General features: G+C 49.2%; 1 pseudogene across 1 annotated transcript; it reads left to right on the top strand.

Annotated features, from left to right (window-relative positions):
- The first annotated feature begins 1,301 nt into the window (after window positions 1-1,301).
- Window positions 1,302-4,281, top strand: LOC308150050 (annotated as a pseudogene). Its single transcript has 2 exons — window positions 1,302-1,733; window positions 3,558-4,281. The product of its transcript is annotated as an uncharacterized misc_RNA (transcript).
- The last annotated feature ends 547 nt before the right edge of the window (window positions 4,282-4,828 follow it).

The raw sequence follows: 4,828 nt of genomic DNA on the forward strand, positions 1-4,828 counted from the left end.
TGACGCATAAAGTATTTTTCTCATGAAAAACAGCTGTCAGCAATGTTATTACGTTCGTAAATGTTCGCTCGGACAAACCGTCTTTTCAGTCAGAACACCCGTCTCTGAGCGCTCCCAGAGCGCAGTGCTCTGAACTTGGCCGGGCTCTGTGACGCAGACAAATACTCACTCCCCGCATATTATGCACACTACCCTCTGCGCTTATGCGTTCGCTTCCTTTCAATACAGCTTATTTAATTTAGTTAAAATGAGTGCTAATACCATACCAAGATACCAGAACATCACAGCAGGAGCAACCTATCACAAAAAAGCGATAATATTGTAATGACCCAGTCGGGAAAGGGCCCTGTCGTTTACCAAGAATATAACCGAGCAATCAGCTACGAATGTCCCCTCCCCACGTTCATCACAGTATATTACATAAATGTATTACTATTAAGTGCTGTTGTGGAAGTTATCCCTAGTGCCATTCTGAGGTTAGCATTGCGATGTGTTCGTCTTAACGTTTACAAACAAAAATATACGATCGCTTTTTAGTGATCTCTTGTGATGTCCTGGAAACGAACGCATAAGCACTACTCTGCTTGCGATTGGTCAGCTGTCAGCAGTGTTATTACTGGTACGTTCGTAAATGCACGCACGGTCAGTTGGACAAACTGTCTTTTCAGTCAGAGCACCCATTTCTGAGCGCTCCCAGCATAGCATTATAAAACAACTAAAATCATATTATATCATCAAAATGGCCGCGAAAAAGGTCAAATGCAGACAGTACTCTATTGAGTATCTTAGCTATGGCTTCATACCGTCTCCTACCAATGACCAACTCCCAATGTGTTTACTGTGTGAACAAGTATTTTCCAATGAGGCAATGAAACCCTCACGTCTAAAGGAGCACCTTAACAAGATACACCCGGACAAGGCAGATAAGCAGCGTCCATTCTTCCAGGCCCTCAAAGAGAAACATGGTAGGAGCACCATCAGCAGTCTCTTCGCTAGGAAGACCACCCAGACTGACAGCGGGCTAATAGCATCCTATAATATCTCCCTGCTGATAGCCAAATGTGGGCAGCCGTTCACAATTGGAGAGAAGTTGGTACTCCCTGCCATCAAAGAGGTAATATCTACTGTGATGGAGCGTGATCCCACACAGGTGCTGAAATCCATCCCACTCAGCAATGACACCGTAGCACGCAGGGTTGATGAGATGGGCGCCGATACAGAGGCTGTGTGCCATCCTGCGGGAAACTCCATTCAGTCTTCAGCTGGATGAGACAACCACTGCTGACAATAATGCTCTGTTGATGGCCTATGTCCGCTATAGTGCCTCCAACAGTCAGGAGATGGCTGAGGAATTTTTATTTTCCAAATATCTGGAAACAGACACCAAGGGCCAGACCATTTTTAATGCACTGGATGCATATCTACAGGAGAAGTCAATCCCAATCAAGAACATCCTTGCATGTGCCACTGACGGTGCCCCGTCCATGGTTGGCAGGTACCGTGGCTTCACTGCTCTGCTGAAGGAGCAGGTCCCGCATGTCCTCACAGTCCACTGTGTCTTGCACCGCCACAACCTTGTGGCCAAATCTAAAAGTCCACCTCTCCATGAGTCTCTCAATGTTACAGTCAAGGCAATAAACAAAATAAAAGCCCACGCCCTGAATACCAGATTGTTCAGACAGCTGTGTCAGGAAAATGACGAGACCTTTGAGCGTCTTCTTCTCCACACTGAGGTCCGCTTAGTTATCACAATTCATTCATTCACTTCCTGACCTTATCCACCGGTAGCAACGAGATGACCATTGATGCCGGATACCACACACATGACATGTAAACACAAGCCCAGCCTTCCGAAAACAACTTCCCCTGTCCTACCTAGCCCAAAACTATTACTACCTGTCTTCTGGAGTTTGCCGGGCACGAGGCGACTTTAAAGGCTAAACTTCAGTGGCCCGAAGACCCTGAAACGCCTGCCCCCAACAGGGAACTCTATCCCCACCCAGGATTCGCTCCGAAAATAACAAAGGCAAAATAATAACAGGGTGCCCGAAGGAAAAACTGATACAGTCTAGCTGGACACCCACCTAATCTGACAGAGGAAGTTGCACAATGCTTATTGAAGGCTAGACCACGGACATCCAGACAGCAATACTCACCACGATAGCCACCGGAGACAAGGTCAACACTAACAAAATCCTTTAACCAATAAACGTAATTTATCCTAACAAACACGACTCCTTTGTCCACCCATCCCAGATGAGCCCCCACTTGTTACAACCCCATATAGAATCTAGAGGACATGGTGAGTAACAATATGATAAACCGGGGGGGACAAGAACCAGAGGCAACGGGAGAATATAAATAAAACAAGATTAGGGTAGATTATGGGTAAAGTATTTTTTTTTTTTTTTTTAAATGTATTTATTATTACGAACTCGAAATCGTCTACTGGTCTATGTACCACATTGAATTTACGCACACAGTAGAATACGTCCATAACCACAAGTTGATACGCTTCGATAACGTCTTTATTGACAACAGCATAATATTCATGTTAATGTTCTAATGTAAATTACCAACTTTTGGTGGATTTATTTGAACTTTGTAATGGCAACAATTAGATAAATATCCTAATTCTGTAGAATAAAAACCGAGAGCGCTTAAGCTGATTCACCAAAAGGAACAAGGAACAAGGAGAAAAAGGAACCCATTTTTCTCATCTTTACCAAGAAAAGATTGGTGCCAATAATTGTGGAGGGCACTGTATGTTGAAGTAACAAAATTGACCCTTGACTGCCACCTGCTGGTCTGTACCATAAACATCACACATGGCTCTTTTAAGGCTTTCTGAAAGAACTGAAGGAGAGACTGAGAGGAGAGGCGAGGTGTCTCCCCGTGGCAGGGAGGTTCTCAGGCGTGGTTGGAGAGGGAGGGGGCTGGACCAGAGCTCCCCCTACAGGGCTGGGTCTGGGGCCTGGGGGGGGGGGGGTATGGAGGGGGTAGCAGGGCTGGGTCTGGGGCCTGGGGGGGGTATGGAGGGGGTAGCAGGGCTGGGTCTGGGGCCTGGGGGGGGTATGGAGGGGGTAGCACGGCTGGGTCTGGGGCCTCTGGGGCCTGGGGGGGGTATGGAGGGGGTAGCACGGCTGGGTCTGGGGCCTGGGGGGGGTATGGTGAGGGGGTAGCAGGGCTGGGTCTGGGCCCTCTGGGGCCTGGGGGGGTATGGTGAGGGGGTAGCAGGGCTGTTTCTGTGAAACACTTAAACTGAAAACTACTCCCTATAAAAAGGAGAGAGCGGATAAGTATTAATAAAGACTATATAGCAAGTTAGGTAGCTAGCCAAGTAATGAACAGTGAAACAATTAACTTAAAGTGACTCAAAACACAAGACTAAAGGACTTCCGGCTTAACGAACTATGGAGTAGCACGCAGATTTAAGAGCTCAAGCAGAATTGCCTAATTATATATCCTGTACATTGAATACATACACGTCCCTTAGCAACGTCTCGTGAGCATCAGTCGAATGATGCGCGTGGCTGTTGGGGGGGGCCTCGATCCAGGGGGGGGACTCGGTCAACATGGTGGGGGTGGACTCTGTCACCCCCCTGCACGAGGCCTGCGGCAGGGGCCAGACGCACTGTGTTAGACTGCTGCTGGAGGCAGGGGCTCAGGTGGACAGCCGTAACGTGTACGGGGGCACGGCCCTGTGTGAGGCCTGCTCTGCGGGCAGCCTGGAGTGTGTGACCCTGCTGCTGGACCACGGGGCCGCGGTCAACCCCACCCTCACCTCCTGCACAGCCTCCGCCCTGCACGAGGCCTGCATGAAGGGTAACAGTGCGTGTGTGAGGCTGATGGTGTCTCGGGGGGCCAGTCTGGAGGCCTATGACATGTACTACGGCACCCCCCTGCACGTCGCCTGCTCCCGCCAACACACCAGCTTTGTCAAGGTGCTGCTGGACGCAGGTGCGCTGGTGAATGCAGCCAGGCTGCACGTGACCCCCCCTGCACCATGCAGCCGGGGCCCAGAGCGTGGACATGATCAGGATGCTGGTGGAGTTCGGGGCCAACGTGTACGCCAGAGACCAGCAGGAGAGGAGGCCCAGCGACCTGGCCCTGCCAGGGTCCCCGTCAGCCCGCTGTCTACTGCACTATGAGAGTAACCCCCTGAGTCTGCAGCACCTGAGCAGAGTGGCGCTGAGAAGGATGCTGGGTACCAGAGCCGTGGAGGTCATAGGTCAACTGGACATCCCCAAGCTCATCATCAGCTACCTGTGTTACCGCTGAGGAGGAGAGGAACAGAGACTGAACCTTTTTAATAGAACAGGAAATGAACACACTGGAGTTTAGGTGTCCAGCACCACCCCACCCAATGTCCCCACCACCCCAATGTCCCAGATTCCCAGAATAGGAGCCTTACCCAGTGGTCAACAGGGTAGAACAGCATGAACACAGGATAGAACCATGTATGGGAACTAATGTCAGTATTGTAAGTTATGAGGTAAAGCTATTCCCTCTCTGAGAACGGTATATAAGCTGTAACAAACATCAGTACTTGGCTCGGCACCAGCCGTAGCCAAGCTCGGCATCCCTTATGTCGCAGCTAGGGATGGGACGATTATCGTGTTTATCGTTAATCGCGATAAAAACACCCGCGATAACTTTATCGTGGAGAATTTTAATTAGTTGAATAATCGTCATAATCGTTTTTTTTTTTTTTTTTTTTTTTAAATGACTGGACTTTTTAAATAGGCACTACATTTTATAAACACTGCTTTGTCTGACTGGTGGTCCCCAGCTGATGACCCAGTTAGGCCCACATAGGTGTTCAGTG

This window comes from Nansenia antarctica (assembly GCF_963989245.1).
Source record: "Nansenia antarctica genome assembly, chromosome: 2".
Lineage (NCBI taxonomy): Eukaryota > Metazoa > Chordata > Actinopteri > Argentiniformes > Microstomatidae > Nansenia > Nansenia antarctica.